General features: G+C 36.9%; 3 non-coding genes across 3 annotated transcripts; 1 reads left to right on the top strand and 2 right to left on the bottom strand.

The window, feature by feature from the left end:
• Positions 1-11,491: 11,491 nt before the first annotated feature.
• TRNAS-GCU (transfer RNA serine (anticodon GCU)) lies at positions 11,492-11,579 on the bottom strand. Its single transcript has one exon. It is a non-coding gene; the product is annotated as a tRNA-Ser (tRNA).
• Positions 11,580-15,190: 3,611 nt separating this feature from the next.
• On the bottom strand, positions 15,191-15,278 carry TRNAS-UGA (transfer RNA serine (anticodon UGA)). The gene has a single exon. It is a non-coding gene; the product is annotated as a tRNA-Ser (tRNA).
• An 822-nt stretch (positions 15,279-16,100) lies between these two features.
• On the top strand, positions 16,101-16,171 carry TRNAG-GCC (transfer RNA glycine (anticodon GCC)). Its single transcript has one exon. It is a non-coding gene; the product is annotated as a tRNA-Gly (tRNA).
• Positions 16,172-17,500: the final 1,329 nt, after the last annotated feature.

Here is a 17,500-nt window from a genome sequence, read left to right as displayed (position 1 = left end):
TTCAAACTCCACTTCTTTTCATATAGCAATCCCTGATCAAAGAGAGAACAATATCCATTTCAAAACATTTCTAACAGATTCCTTAGTTCGGACCGACGAAGTAATGTCACTCGACTATTATCAACCTGACTGCAATCTTTTTCTGTCGGTAAGGATTGCACCAGAGCACCTTCTACTTCTAATAGGCCATGAACTATAGATAGAGAAGAATCATTCTGAGCGAGTACATAAGAAGCGATCCACTTTTTTTCATCGGTTCCAGGGGAAGACCAAAGATCTTGCGCGGCAGGTCCGCCAGAAAAACTCAAAAGAGAAAGAAGTCTCGTTAATCTCTTCATGCTCGTTCCAAGTTCGAAGTACCTTTTGGCCAAAGAAAAACCCGCTTCCTGACACGATTGCCTCTTTATCTTTATATAGATAGATTCTATGGGGTTATTACTTAGTAAGTCTATTTTGTACAAGAGCCCCTCCTATCTGATAGAAAAGGGTCCCATGATCCCGAGCCGATCTTACCTTGGCTCGCAAACCCCAAGTTTGTCTATGAAGAGCTAATCTAATTGTATTTTTTTCTAGAATGGATTTCTTATGTGGAATACTAATGGATAGGGCTTCGTTGCTAAGTGCTACAAGATCTAGTGCACTGGAACTCGTGGTTATGGACCCGAATCCTTTAGTATGGAACATTGTCTTTTCCAAGTAAAAACCCCTAGTATATGAAAGAATGAAAAGGTGCTTTCGTTCTTGTGGAATAAGAAGCCCTCGTACCTTAATGAAAGGAAAATCGTAATTTTTCGTTAGGTATTTGACCAAATAGGATCGTCCAGTTCCTACAGAACCTATCACTAAAATACCCGATAGGGCTAAGCGGAACGAAAAGGGTTTTCCATGAGATGGTAAATGAAAACGATTAGTCCCACACGAGGTTTGGGAATAAGTGATTGTCTGATAATGAGCAAGGAATATACGTCTTTCTGCTAAAGAGGATCTATTAAACTCATAATTCATTAGATCCTTGTTATCAATGCCAACTAGGTATCATAAGTAAATGGATCCCGGTTGTTCAATCCTTTGATAACCAAGGTCATTCTTTGCTAAAGAGAAATGATCACTATGAGTCAGACTCAATAGAATTGGATCCATTCCAAATAGCGAGAATTAGGATTCTTGATCCCTCTCAATCTCTCTTTCAATTCGAGGATCCAGAGAGGTGTTTTCATAGTCATCTCCGAATATTTGCCATCTCGGAATATTTTCGATTTCATTTTTCTATGATATGTCTTTCTATATGAAAATTGGTTATTTACGATGTACGATGATCCCTGTTAAGCATCCATGGCTGAATGGTTAAAGCGCCCAACTCATAATTGGTAAATTTGCGGGTTCAATTCCTGCTGGATGCACACGAACGGGAACATTCCATAAGTCTATTGGAACTGGCTCTCTATCCATGGAATCTCATCCATCATCCATACATAACGAATTGGTATGGTATATTCATACCATAACATAAGAACAATAAGAACTCGAATTCTTATCGATACTGGAACTCAGAGCATAGGAGGGAAAGTCGATTTATGGATGGAATCAAATACGCAGTATTTACAGAAAAAAGTCTTCGTTTATTGGGAAAGAATCAATATACTTTTAATGTCGAATCGGGATTCACTAAGACAGAAATAAAGCATTGGGTCGAACTCTTCTTTGGTGTTAAGGTGGTAGCTGTGAATAGCCATCGACTACCTGGAAAAGGTAGAAGAATAGGACCTATTCTGGGCCATACAATGCATTACAGACGTATGATCATTACCCTTCAACCGGGTTATTCTATTCCACTTCTAGATAGAGAAAAAAACTAAAGGAGAATACTTAATAATACGGCGAAACATTTATACAAAACACCTATCCCGAGCACACGCAAGGGAACCGTAGACAGGCAAGTGAAATCCAATCCACGAAATAATTTGATCCATGGACGGCACCGTTGTGGTAAAGGTCGTAATTCCAGAGGAATCATTACCGCAAGGCATAGAGGGGGAGGTCATAAGCGCCTATACCGTAAAATAGATTTTCGACGGAATCAAAAAGACATATCTGGTAGAATCGTAACCATAGAATACGACCCTAATCGAAATGCATACATTTGTCTCATACACTATGGGGATGGTGAGAAGAGATATATTTTACATCCCAGAGGGGCTATAATTGGAGATACTATTGTTTCTGGTACAAAAGTTCCTATATCAATGGGAAATGCCCTACCTTTGAGTGCGGTTTGAACTATTGATTTACGTAATTGGAAGTAACCAATTAGGTTTACGACGAAACCTAGAAATCGATCACTGATCCAATTTGACTACCTCTACGGGATAGACCTCAACAGAAAACTGTTGAGTAACGGCAGCAAGTGATTGAGTTCAGTAGTTCCTCATAGAAAATTATTGGCTCTAGAGATATGGTAATATGGAGAAGACAAAATTGTTTGAAGCACGCACAGAACCGGAAGCGCCCCTTGTTTCAAAGAGAGGAGGACGGGTTATTCACATTTAATTTGATGGTCAGAGGCAAATTGAAAGCTAAGCAGTGGTAATTAAGACCCCCGGGGGAAAATAGGGATGTCTCCTACGTTACCCATAATATGTGGAAGTATCGACGTAATTTCATAGAGTCATTCGATCTGAATGCTACATGAAGAACATAAGCCAGATGACGGAACGCAGAGACCTAGGATGTAGAAGATCATAACATGAGCGATTCGGCAGATTTGGATTCCTTTCCTATATATCCACTCATGTGGTACTTCATCATATGATTCATATAAGATCCATCTGTCTAGAGATCGTCATATACATCTAGAAAGCCGTATGCTTTGGAAGAAGCTTGTACAGTTTGGGAAGGGGTTTTTTGAGAGAAAAGAAGAATCTACTTCAACCGATATGCCCTTAGGCACGGCCATGCATAACATAGAAATCACACGTGGAAGGGGTGGGCAATTAGCTAGAGCAGCAGGTGCTGTAGCGAAACTCATTGCAAAAGAGGGTAAATCGGCCACTTTAAGATTACCATCTGGGGAGGTCCGTTTAGTATCCCAAAACTGCTTAGCAACAGTCGGACAAGTGGGTAATGTTGGGGTGAACCAAAAAAGTTTGGGTAGAGCCGGATCTAAGTGTTGGCTAGGTAAACGCCCCGTAGTAAGAGGGGTAGTTATGAACCCTGTGGACCACCCCCATGGGGGCGGTGAAGGGAAAGCTCCCATTGGTAGAAAAAAACACCACAACCCCTTGGGGTTATCCTGCGCTTGGAAGAAGAACTAGGAAAAGGAAAAAATATAGCGATAGTTTTATTCTTCGTCGCCGTAAGTAAATACGTAACTAGGAATATGGAAAATTGCATTTTTGGAATTTGCAATAATGCGATGGGCGAACGACGGGAATTGAACCCGCGCATGGTGGATTCACAATCCACTGCCTTGATCCACTTGGCTACATCCGCCCCTTATCCAGCTAAAGGATTTTTTGCTTTTTTCCATTGATCATTATTCTATTTATTCTGACCTCCGTACTTCGATCGAGATATTGGACATAGAATGCCACTCTTTAAAAAGGAAAAAAGGAGTAATCAGCTGTGACACGAAAAAAAACGAATCCTTTTGTAGCTCATCATTTATTGGCAAAGATAGAAAAGGTCAATATGAAGGAGGAGAAAGAAACAATAGTAACGTGGTCCCGGGCATCTAGCATTCTACCCACAATGGTTGGCCATACAATCGCGATTCATAATGGAAAGGAACATATACCTATTTACATAACAAATCCTATGGTAGGTCGCAAATTGGGGGAATTCGTGCCTACTCGGCATTTCACGAGTTATGAAAATGCAAGAAAGGATACTAAATCTCGTCGTTAACTGAATTCTGAATAGAAAGATTAAGAAGAAAAAAAAGATTCAAAATAAAGACAGAAATACCCAATATCTTGCTAGAACAAGATATTGGGTATTTCTGTCTTTTCTTTCTTCAAAAATTCTTATATGTTAGCAGAAAAACCTTATCCATTAATAGATGGAACTTCAACAGCAGCTAAGTCTAGAGGGAAGTTGTGAGCATTACGTTCGTGCATTACTTCCATACCAAGGTTAGCACGGTTGATGATATCAGCCCAAGTATTAATAACGCGACCTTGACTATCAACTACAGATTGGTTGAAATTGAAACCATTTAGGTTGAAAGCCATAGTACTAATACCTAAAGCAGTGAACCAGATTCCTACTACAGGCCAAGCAGCCAAGAAGAAGTGTAAAGAACGAGAGTTGTTGAAACTAGCATATTGGAAGATTAATCGGCCAAAATAACCATGAGCAGCCACAATATTATAAGTTTCTTCCTCTTGACCAAATTTGTAACCCTCATTAGCAGATTCATTTTCAGTAGTTTCCCTGATCAAACTAGAGGTTACCAAGGAACCATGCATAGCACTGAATAGGGAACCGCCGAATACACCAGCTACACCTAACATGTGGAATGGATGCATAAGGATGTTGTGCTCTGCCTGGAATACAATCATAAAGTTGAAAGTACCAGAGATTCCTAAAGGCATACCATCAGAAAAGCTTCCTTGACCAATAGGGTAAATCAAGAAAACAGCAGTAGCAGCTGCAACAGGAGCTGAATATGCAACAGCAATCCAAGGACGCATACCCAGACGGAAACTAAGTTCCCACTCACGACCCATATAACAAGCTACACCAAGTAAGAAGTGTAGAACAATTAGCTCATAAGGACCACCATTGTATAACCACTCATCAACAGATGCAGCTTCCCAAATTGGGTAAAAGTGCAATCCGATCGCCGCAGAAGTAGGGATAATAGCACCAGAGATAATATTGTTTCCATAAAGTAAAGAACCAGAAACAGGCTCACGAATACCATCAATATCTACTGGAGGGGCAGCGATGAAGGCGATAATAAATACAGAAGTTGCGGTCAATAAGGTAGGGATCATCAAAACACCGAACCATCCGATGTAAAGACGATTTTCAGTGCTAGTTATCCAGTTGCAGAAGCGACCCCACAGGCTTGTACTTTCGCGTCTCTCTAAAATTGCAGTCATGGTAAGATCTTGGTTTATTCAAATTGCAAGGACTCCCAAGCACACGTATTAACTAGAATATAGATAATAGAAGGCTTGTTATTTAACAGTATAACATAGACTATATACCAATGTCAACCAAGTCAGCCCAAAGATTAGCTATCCATATAACTAAATTAACCAAACCAATAATTTTGTATTTGTAAATGAAGTGAGTCAAAGTTTTTAACTTTGATGAGTCTTTTCTATATGGGTTGCCCGGGACTCGAACCCGGAACTAGTCGGATGGAGTAGATAATTCTTCCTTGTTACAATAGAGAAAAATCCCTCCCCAAATCGTGCTTGCATTTTTCATTGCACACGACTTTCCCTATGTAGAAATAGCCAATTTCTATTCCAAAGAGGAAGTTCTACTAATTTTTTTAATTAGTAACTTGATTCACCTACTCTTTATTATAATAAAAAGAACATTTCAGAATGAAAAATAGAAAAGTTTTTTCTTGATCATTTATCAACCCTTTCCTGTTTCTTAATTTCGTCTAATGATTAATTAAGAGGGTTGACCAGGTCATTGATACGTATAATATCCAAATACCAAATACGCTCAGTGTGTGATCCACAGAAAGAAAAAAGAGTTGTTTTGGTGAACATCAAAGAAAAAACTTGCTCTTCTTCCATAAAAAATTCTTCTAAAAATGCCGAACCCAATCGTTGCATAAAAGTTCGTACCGTGCTTTTATGTTTCCGAGCTAAAGTTCTAGCGCATGAAAGTCGAAGTATATACTTTAGTCGATACAAAGTCCGTTTTTTCGAAGATCCACTATGATAATGAAAAAGATTTCTACATATCCGACCAAATCGATCAAGAATATCCCAATCTGATAAATCTGTCCAAATGGGTTTACTAATAGGATGCCCCGATCCAGTACAAAATTGAGCTTTTGATAAGTATCCTATGAGGAGAGTAGCGGGGACTATGGTATCGAATTTTTTCATTCGAGTATCTATTAGAAATGACTTCTCCAGCATTTGATTCCTTACTAACAAAGAACTTTTTGGTACACTTGAAAGGTACCCCATAAAATCGAAGCAAGAGTTTGCTAATTGGTTTATATGGATTCTTCGCGGCTGAGTCCAAAAACAGAAATAATATTGCCAGAAATTGATAAGGTAGCATTTCCATTTCTTCTTCAAAAAAAAAGTGCCTTTTGATGCAAGAATTGCCTTTCCTTGATATCGAACATAATGCATAAGAGGATCCATAAAGAACCATAGGGTTTTCCGAGAAAAACCAGGGTACATTATCCCAAAATGTTCCATCTTCCTAGAAAAGTGGATTCGTTCCAGAAAAGTTCCAGAAGATGCTAATGGTAAGCAAGAAGATTGTTTACGAAGAAACAACAAAAAAAATTCATATTCTGATACATAAGAGTTATATAGGAATCGAAACAGTCTTTTATTTTCTTTTTGAAAATAAAAAATGGATTTCATTGAAGTAATAAAACTATTCCAATTCGAATAATAGTTGAGAAAGAATCGCAATAAATGCAAAGATGGAACATCTTGGATACGGTATTGAAGGAGTTGAACCAGGATTTCCAAATGGATAGGATAGGGTATTTCTATATGTGATAGATAATCCAAATGCAAAAATTTGTCTTCTAAAAAGGGAAATATTGAATGAATAGAGCGTAAATTCTGAAACTTTGGTATTTCTTTTTCTTTCGGACAAAATAATTCCCGTAGCGAGAATGGGATTTCCACAACGATCGCAAACCCTTCAGATAGAATCTGAGAATAAAACTCAGAATAAAAATAATTTTTGTAATCCAATAATCGATCTTGGTTAGGATGATTAACCGAGTTATCCAAAAAATTCTGCTGATACATTCGAATAATTAAACGTTTCACAAGTAGTGAACTAAATTTCTTGTTATTACAACTAACAACTATTTCCACAGGTTCAGAACCATTTAATCCATAATGGTGGGCAAATGCATAAATATATTCCTGAAAGAGAAGTGGGTAGACAAAGTATTGTTGACGAGATTTATGTTTTTCTGAATACCCTTCGAATTTTTCCATTTGTATTTCTACTTGAATCAGAGAGAAGAAGCATTTCTCGGTTTATCGAATGATGATACATAGTGCAATATGGTCAGAACAGGGTGTTGCATTTTTAATACAAACCCTGGAAAGAAAGGGAGTCTAATCCACAGATCTTTTTCTGCTCCTTTTCTACCCAATTAGTTTATGTTTGTTCTAATTAAAAAAAAAGAACAGAACAAGTTTTTTATTTTTGCAGGCCAATCGCTCTTTTGACTTTGGAATACAGCCTCTTTATCAATATACTGCTTCTTTTACACATTCAATCCATAACATCCCTTATTCAATCCATAATCAAGAATAATTAGGATTTCTAAAAAAAAAAGAAAAAATAAAGGGTCCACTCATAGGAAAACCCAACCTTTCCCCGCATCCGGCACTAATCTATTTTTAACGTCTAATTAGAGCGGGGAATCATTCCAATTAGGAAGTTCAGCTCGTTGCTTTTTATTTTACCAGAATTGGAGCCAGGCTCTATCCATTTATTCATTAGACCCAGAAAATCGTAATTTTGGATTCCATTCAAAAAAGATTGATTTTATTACGACATGCTATTTTTTCCATTCATTACCTTTGAGGATCAGTCGTGGTCTTCTAGACTCTACCAAGAGTCTGGACTTGTTGTTTCATCCAAATGTGTAAAAGATCATAGTCGCACTTAAAAGCCGAGTACTCTACCATTGAGTTAGCAACCCAGATAAAAAAAGGATCTTAGATACGATCGAAATCCAAAAATCAATGGAATTACACCGCGCGCTTCTGTCAAAACATTGAACTAGCAAGACATCAAAAGATTTTTTTATCGACCATGAAAAACACTCAAATGCCAAAACGAACAGGTCCGGTTAAATTCCACTAAAGTAAAGTTAAAAAAAGAGCGACCCTAATCACGATGGCCAAATTCTCCTTATTTTTAGCGATTTTTATTAAAAAAAAATATATATTATATTGTATGAGAATACATGCAAGAGGAACACCCTTATCATTTGAGCGAAGTGTAGGCGGAAAAATTGAATATGGAGTGAGGATAAAGAGACCCATCTATCTACAAATTCTATTTGTTCAATAGACCTTTGTCAATGGAAATACAATGGTAAGAAAACAAATTAGATAGAAAAAGTAAATAAAATAGGGGCTTATGTTGAATTGGCACGATATAATATAAATCCAAATAGGATTAAAAAAGAGGTAAATTGTGTCTAAATAATTAGACAACTAGGAATACTAATAATCTTCTCCTATCCTACTTTTTGATTCATTTAGTTCTTCAATTAACTCAAAGTTCTTTCTTTTTCTTTAAAGAATTCCGCCTTCCTTAAAATATCATAAACAGTTCTTGTTGGTTGAGCACCCTTTTCAAGGAAATAGAGAATAGCTGGAACATTTAAACAAGTTTGATTCTTTATCGGATCATAAAAACCTACTTTTTGAAGATCTCTTCCTTCTCTTCGAGATCGAACATCAATTGCAACGATTCGATAGACAGCTTATTGGGATAGATGTAGATAAACAACGCCCCCCCCTAGAAACGTATAGGAGGTTTTCTCCTCATACGGCTCGAGAAAATGATTCGAATTTCTGTCGATAATAATAGAAATTAGACTATGACGTGCATTAATTTCCTTACAGAAAAAACAAATTTCATTTATACTCATGACTCAAGTGGGCTAATTTTGCCTGACAAACTTCGAAGGCAAAATCCTTCCAAAATTTTTGAGTCGTCTTTAAACTCTTTTCTTTGTCTCATTTCGAACGAATTGACTTTTATTCCTTATTCTGATCCAACTCTGTTGTTGAGACAATTGAAAATTGTGTTTACTTGTTCTGGAATCCTTTATCTTTGATTTGTGAAATCCTTGGGTTTAGACATTACTTCGGGAATTCCTATTTTTTTCTTTCAAAAGAGTAGCAACATACCCTTTTTTCTTATTTCCTTCGATAAAGCATTTATCTCTTCTATAGAAATCTAATAAGAGGGATTGATTCTGATATACTTTTATTGGACTTTATTCTTATTTTAACCTTTCGATTTATTTCTATATTAAGGATAGACTGACAAAGTTGGCCTAATTTATTAGTTTTCACTAACCCTAGATTCTTTCCCTTGATAAAAAAAATTCTGTCCTCTCGAGCTCCATCGTGTACTATGTTACTTAAACCCAGCGCAAATTTGGTTCGGAACGAATAGAACAGGCTATGTCGAGCCAAGAGCATTTTCATTACTATGGAAAATGATGGATAGAAAAATCCACAATCGATCATGTCCTTCAAGTCGCACGTTGCTTTCTACCACATCGTTTTAAACGAAGTTTTACCATAACAAACATTCCTCTTTTCATTGCAAAGTGGTATAGAGAATTGATCCAATATGGATGGAATCATGAATAGTCATTGGTTTAGTTTTTTTATACTAATTAAAACTTGCTATCTATGGAGCAATATGGATAAAAGAAAGTAAGTATTTATCCGGGAAGCCTCCGCCAAGATCCAATTTATTTAAACCCATATTAAAATTCTATCATATGAATGAAACATAGTTTGAAAAAGACGACTAAACAAGTTTGCTTAAAACTTATTTATTCTTAAATTTCCACCCTCAACGGATGGCTCGAGATGATCAATCTTGAAGTGAGAAAAGAAGGATTGACTCTTCCTCAATAAATAAACTATCAACCTCCAAAAAAGTTTAATTAATTTAATTACTAGAATTAGAATTCTAGTAGTAATATATTTTTTCAGTACCAAAAACAATTAACTATAATAACTAAATAAACTATTCCAATGAAAAGATTGAAAGTTTTTGGTAGTTATAGAATTCTCGTACTTCTTCAACTCGAATACCAAAAGGAAGAAAAAAATATGACTAAGTGATTTTATTTTATAGTAGAGGCATATCCTGAATGTGCTTGATAGATCCCATTTTTTCATGAAAATAAAGATAGTCAATTTGACTGGACTTAAGACTTTATTATGTTTTCTGAGAAAGAATAAGATATCATTATTCTCTTTAATAAACTTTTGTCTCGTACGGAATACTATATGATTTCACCGTTTGTTTCATCAGAAACAATCTGGGACGGAAGGATTCGAACCTCCGAGTAACGGGACCAAAACCCGCTGCCTTACCACTTGGCCACGCCCCATTTCGGGTTTTATGCGACACTAATAAACACTAGTATGTTTATTTGTTATTCGTCAATACCATTTCAATTACATAAAAAAGGAGGGATATTCTCTTGCTAGTATTCTACACATGCGGATAATATAGAATCAAAAAAATGCATTGATCATTACATGGAATTCTATTAAGATATTATATGAAAGTCGAATTTATTCCACTCTCATTTGAGAGTGCAAATACAAGGAGGTATTTTGTGTTTGGGAAAGTCCGAAGAAAAAAGATTTTGAATCTGCCTTTTCCTTCTTTCCCTTAAAAAAATAACTCAAGAAAAATCCAATTATTTACTCTACAAGAATGAAATGCTTGTTATGCCTAATATACTTAGTTTAACCTGTATCTGTTTTAATTCTGTTCTTTATCCTACTAGTTTTTTCTTTGCCAAATTACCCGAAGCTTATGCTATTTTCAATCCAATCGTGGATATTATGCCTGTTATACCTCTATTCTTTTTTCTATTAGCCTTTGTTTGGCAAGCTGCTGTAAGTTTTCGATGAAATCTTTAGTACTCTGTATGCCAAATTGAATGATGTGTTCATTCCAAAAAAATTTAAAAATGGGTAAAAGCCGAGAAGTTTTATATTTTTATATTATGAACCTTCGATTCTAAAATTTAAATTCTTCTACATTGAATGGGTAGCTACAGCAATAAATTTGGATCAGCCTTTCTACTCCCCTGCACCTAGGTTGAGCAGGTACCTAAAGGTACCTACACAATACCTAACCACCTAACCCTATTTTTGCTATTGATAAGAGTGCTTATTATAAAAGAATTCTTGCAATTTTTTTCAAGAATTCTTTTTTGCATTTTTAGGTATAAAAAAAAAACCATCCTAGTGGATCCGTGTGGTAAGGAAAAACTGGTAATCTATTCCTTAAAAAAAAATCTTGGAGATTATGTAATGCTTACTCTCAAACTTTTTGTTTATACAGTAGTGATATTCTTTGTTTCACTCTTTATCTTTGGATTCTTATCTAATGACCCAGGACGGAATCCTGGACGCGAGGAGTAAAAATTCAGTTTTTTTTTTTTCTTATTGGATTTGTTTCGTACATTTATCTATGAGAAAATCCGGGGGTCAGAATTCTTTCCAATTCGAAAGTCCCAAATGATCCAAGGGAGCGGAAAGAGAGGGATTCGAACCCTCGGTACAAAAAAATTGTACAACGGATTAGCAATCCGCCGCTTTAGTCCACTCAGCCATCTCTCCACGTTCCAAAGCGAAAGGTTTCCGTGATATGATATAGGCAAGAAATAAGAAATAACGGTTGCAAAAAACCCCCTTTTTTTCTTTCAAAAGTCTATAAAAATTATATTGCCAATTCCATTTTAATTATATTCTTTTTTCTTAATGTTAATAAAAAAAGAAGAAAATTCTTGTTTTTTCTTTCTAAAAATCGATATTGGCCGAGAGACAATCAAATAGATTTTCTCTTTAGCGGGCATTTCCATATAGGACTTGTTATAATTATAATAAAACAAGCAGGTTATATAAAAAAAAACGCTTTTTTTGTCGATTATTTATCAAGAAAGCAAAAAGGGTTCTTATCAAATCCACCATAAAATTGGAAAGAAGCATAAAGTAAGTAGACCTGACTCCTTTAATGATGCCTCTATCCGCTATTCTGATATATAAATTCGATGTAGATGAAATTGTATAAGCGAATTTTTTTTATTTCCTTAGACTTAGACCGCGCAAGACAAGAATTTTTCGCTATTTACGATTTCATATTCTTGTTACTAGATGTTCTATAGGAATAAGAAGAAATCGCAACTCCTTTGCGCTACACATAAAATTGGATTTCGAAGGTCCATTTTTTTTTTCAGAATCCTCTATTTTAGTTCTTCCACCCATGCAATAGAGAGGGAATGGGAAAAGAAGGGTTACTTTTATTTTCATTTTTCCCTTAAAAGATAGACTTTGAAATAGGAGTCTTGGAATAATGCTGAATTCAAAGGTTTATTTCTTTCTATAGTATAAGAAAAACAATTTATTTCTATTTCTATAGTATAAGAAAAACAAATAGTATAAGAAAAACAAATCGAATCAAATTCATGGATTTACCACGACCTCGGTTGTGACTGTGACTCCATAGATAAAAATGGGAAATTTCTCTCTTCGAGACCATTGAAAAAGGGCATTGAACGACAAAGAAATCGTCCACAGATAATAAAACTATCATATGCCTTGGAAAGTGATATGAGGTGCTCGGAAATGGTTGAAGTAATTGAATAGGAGGATCACTATGACTATAGCCCTTGGTAGAATTCCTAAAGAAGAAAATGATCTATTTGATACTATGGATGACTGGTTACGAAGGGACCGTTTCGTTTTTGTAGGATGGTCTGGCCTATTGCTCTTTCCTTGTGCTTATTTCGCTTTAGGGGGTTGGTTTACAGGGACAACTTTTGTAACTTCTTGGTATACCCATGGATTGGCTAGTTCCTATTTGGAAGGTTGTAATTTCTTAACCGCAGCAGTTTCTACCCCTGCCAATAGTTTAGCACACTCTTTGTTGCTACTATGGGGGCCCGAAGCACAAGGAGATTTTACTCGTTGGTGTCAATTAGGCGGTCTATGGACTTTTGTAGCTCTCCACGGGGCTTTTGCACTAATAGGTTTCATGTTACGCCAATTTGAACTTGCTCGGTCTGTTCAATTGCGGCCTTATAATGCAATCTCATTCTCTGGTCCAATTGCTGTTTTTGTTTCTGTATTCCTTATTTATCCACTGGGGCAATCTGGTTGGTTCTTTGCGCCGAGTTTTGGCGTAGCAGCGATATTTCGATTCATCCTTTTCTTCCAAGGATTTCATAATTGGACGTTGAACCCATTTCATATGATGGGAGTTGCCGGAGTATTAGGTGCGGCTCTGCTATGCGCTATTCATGGAGCGACCGTAGAAAACACTCTATTTGAGGACGGTGATGGTGCAAATACCTTCCGTGCTTTTAACCCAACTCAAGCTGAAGAAACTTATTCCATGGTCACTGCTAACCGCTTTTGGTCCCAAATCTTTGGTGTTGCTTTTTCCAATAAACGTTGGTTACATTTCTTTATGCTATTTGTACCCGTCACCGGTTTATGGATGAGTGCTATTGGCGTAGTTGGCTTGGCTCTGAACTTACGTGCCTATGACTTTGTTTCCCAGGAAATCCGTGCAGCGGAAGATCCTGAATTTGAGACTTTCTACACCAAAAATATTCTTTTAAACGAGGGTATTCGTGCGTGGATGGCAGCTCAGGATCAGCCTCATGAAAATCTTATATTCCCTGAGGAGGTTCTACCACGTGGAAACGCTCTTTAATGGAACTTTCGTTTTAGCTGGTCGTGACCAAGAAACCACCGGCTTTGCTTGGTGGGCTGGGAATGCCAGACTTATCAATTTGTCCGGTAAACTGCTTGGAGCTCATGTAGCCCATGCCGGATTAATCGTATTCTGGGCCGGAGCAATGAACCTATTTGAAGTGGCCCATTTCGTACCAGAAAAGCCCATGTATGAACAAGGGTTGATTTTACTTCCACACTTAGCTACTCTAGGTTGGGGAGTAGGGCCAGGGGGGGAAGTTCTAGATACTTTTCCGTACTTTGTATCTGGCGTACTTCACCTAATTTCCTCCGCAGTCTTAGGCTTCGGTGGCATTTATCACGCGCTTCTGGGACCCGAGACTCTTGAGGAATCTTTTCCATTCTTTGGTTATGTCTGGAAAGATAGAAATAAAATGACTACAATTTTGGGTATTCACTTAATTTTGTTAGGTCTAGGTGCTTTTCTTCTAGTACTCAAGGCTCTTTATTTTGGCGGTGTATATGATACCTGGGGCCCCTGGGGGGGGAGATGTAAGAAAAATTACCAATTTGACCCTTAGCCCCAGTGTTATATTTGGTTATTTACTAAAATCTCCTTTTGGTGGAGAAGGGTGGATTGTTAGTGTAGATGATTTAGAAGATATAATTGGTGGGCATGTATGGTTGGGTTTTATTTGTGTATTTGGCGGAATTTGGCATATTTTAACCAAACCCTTCGCATGGGCTCGCCGTGCATTTGTATGGTCTGGAGAAGCTTACTTGTCTTATAGTTTAGCTGCTTTATCTGTCTTTGGTTTTATCGCTTGTTGTTTTGTATGGTTCAATAATACAGCTTATCCGAGTGAGTTTTATGGACCCACCGGGCCAGAAGCTTCTCAAGCTCAAGCATTTACTTTTCTAGTTAGAGACCAGCGTCTTGGAGCTAATGTGGGATCCGCTCAAGGACCCACAGGTTTAGGTAAATATCTAATGCGTTCCCCAACTGGGGAGGTTATCTTTGGAGGGGAAACTATGCGTTTTTGGGACCTTCGTGCTCCATGGTTAGAACCTCTAAGGGGCCCCAACGGTTTGGACTTGAGTAGGTTGAAAAAAGACATACAACCTTGGCAAGAACGACGCTCAGCAGAATATATGACCCACGCTCCTTTAGGCTCTTTAAATTCCGTGGGTGGCGTAGCTACCGAGATCAATGCAGTTAATTATGTCTCTCCTAGAAGTTGGTTATCAACTTCTCATTTTGTTCTAGGATTCTTCTTTTTTGTGGGCCATTTATGGCATGCAGGAAGAGCCCGAGCTGCTGCAGCAGGTTTTGAAAAGGGAATCGATCGTGATTTGGAACCTGTTCTTTACATGAACCCTCTTAACTAAGATTTTCTTATTTATACCTGTTCTACTTTTTTTCTGTTCTGGCTCGGTTATTCCATCTAGCCGAGCCATTCATTCCTTTTTATGAAGAAAGATAAGGGACAGAAAAAAAAAAATGAAAGAAACAAACGTATTCAATAAGCAAAAGGAGAGAGAGGGATTCGAACCCTCGATAGTTCCTAGAACTATACCGGTTTTCAAGACCGGAGCTATCAACCACTCAGCCATCTCTCCACAGCCTAATCCTTATTTTACTCCTACAAATAGAACATAGCCATATAAAAAATAAAAAGATTTATTAGCCTCTAGAAAGATATCAGATACAAGTTCCTTTTCGATATATCTCTGTATACTGTATACACGGATACAGGATCCGCTATACCCGCTTGTGAAATAAAGAGTAAATAATCTCTTCTCACCCCCATATCCAAATAAAAAAGCGGTTTAAGTAATAAATTTGAATTAAAGAGAAGAATCAATGGATTCATGATTAAACCCCTCCTACTTCTTGTATTTTTTTACAATTTTGGTTTAAGTGAGGGATCAAATATGTAGTCAACTTTATTTGATGGTAGCTTGGAGGATTAGAAATATGACTATTGCTTTCAATTAGCTGTTTTTGCATTAATTGCGACTTCCTCAGTCTTAGTAATTAGTGTACCCCTTGTATTTGCTTCTCCTGATGGTTGGTCAAATAATAAAAATGTTGTATTTTCCGGTACATCGTTATGGATTGGACTAGTCTTTCTCGTAGCTATCTGAATTCTCTCATTTCTTAAATTAAATTTGGTTAATATTTATTAACCCCATAAAAAAGAAATAATAAAGGCCATTTCTTCTAAAAAATTAGAATAGTGAGACGTATTAAAACGCAATTTGCGTTCCGAATTGCTAGCTCTTCTCTTTCAGTATTATGAAATTCCATTCCCATTAGAATATTCATTCACAGATAATAAAAAAAGGAAAACTCTAATATAATAGAAAATGAAATGAAACGGTCGACCCAGACATAGAAGGTCGACCCAGGCGGATATACGCTATAAAATATATACCGTAGCGAGCGTAGTTCAATGGTAAAATATCTCCTTGCCAAGGAGAAGATACGGGTTCGATTCCCGCCGCTCGCCCGCTTAATTTATCAAAGTACTATGATAAAAAGTTTAGTCTAGTTAACTGTTTAACTACTTATATTAAATTAAGTATTAATTAGGTGTTAGTCTAGTGCCGTATCCCTTACTATCTTACCCTTCCTTTGCATCCCACCTCAAAAAAAGAGGGCGCTCCGGAGGCAGAAATAGAACTCGCCAACAGAGCTCCAAAAATTGGGTATTAACTGAGACAAACAACGGGCAACTTTTTTTTAAAGGGAAGAGAGAGGTAGACTGTCCCTTTCGTTTCATTTTTATTTTCTGCAGGGTAGGGAGAAGCCTTGCGCCTTCTTTTTTTGAAGGCAAGTGACTTCGCAAACTGCTCAATTTTGCCCTCTAGGGCCGGGAACTAATGAATAAAAAAGGGTTGGATACGCCCCTCTACCATATCTAGAGAAATAGAATAGTCCTTTTATACAGACTGCTAAGTGCGGAGACGGGAATCGAACCCGTGACCTCAAGGTTATGAGCCTCGTGAGCTACCAAACTGCTCTACTCCGCTCTGGAGTACCAGAAACTGGTGGACAAAAAAGGCTTGAATACAAGCCTCTAACATGTCTAGACAAAGAGAATACTCCTTTTATACAGAATGGAGCGGGTAGCGGGAATCGAACCCGCATCGTTAGCTTGGAAGGCTAGGGGTTATAGTCGACGTTGGTTGATTATTTTTAACGTCTCTAATCAAACCGAACATGAAATTTTGATTTCATTCGGCTCCTTTATGGATATTCTCACCACTTAACATCTATGTCAGCTTTTCTATTTGAATGGAACCAAAGCTCTCCGCTTTCTAGATGATCCTTATAGAGTAGGAGATAGAAATTCTATCTAAATCCATCTAATCTACTTACTTCGTTCCCTAATTTCATTCAAGAGATCCTGAGGAAAAGAATTGGGTTTCCACCGAGCTTAAACAATATGCGGATGGTTCTAGTAAACCAAAACTATCGTTTTTTAGCTATTTGGCTTCCTTATTCCTTATTTTAAGAAGATTTAGTTACGATTGGAAATCAACTTTTTTGTATCTTCATCCATAGATCCTTTACTCATATTTCAAAATTGGAATACTTAATCCAATGCAAAATTATGCTTCGCGACTCTGTACTCATAATCCTATTTTTATTTGGATGCAATTTAAATTAGTCTTTGGATACAAATCGCCAGAATGTATATTCTTCCTCAATATGCTATTGAGAGGAAAAGGATTTAATCCTTTATAAGAACTAAAGTTTTCATCGGAATATAAAAATAAAAAACTTAAGGATGCCTTAAGTATATCATTTCAAATTCAGTTATTATATAGAACGA

This window comes from Aegilops tauschii, unplaced genomic scaffold, assembly GCF_002575655.3.
Source record: "Aegilops tauschii subsp. strangulata cultivar AL8/78 unplaced genomic scaffold, Aet v6.0 ptg000943l_obj, whole genome shotgun sequence".
Lineage (NCBI taxonomy): Eukaryota > Viridiplantae > Streptophyta > Magnoliopsida > Poales > Poaceae > Aegilops > Aegilops tauschii.
The sequence above is the reverse complement of the archived record's forward strand: the minus strand, read 5'-3'. Positions and strand labels throughout refer to the sequence as shown.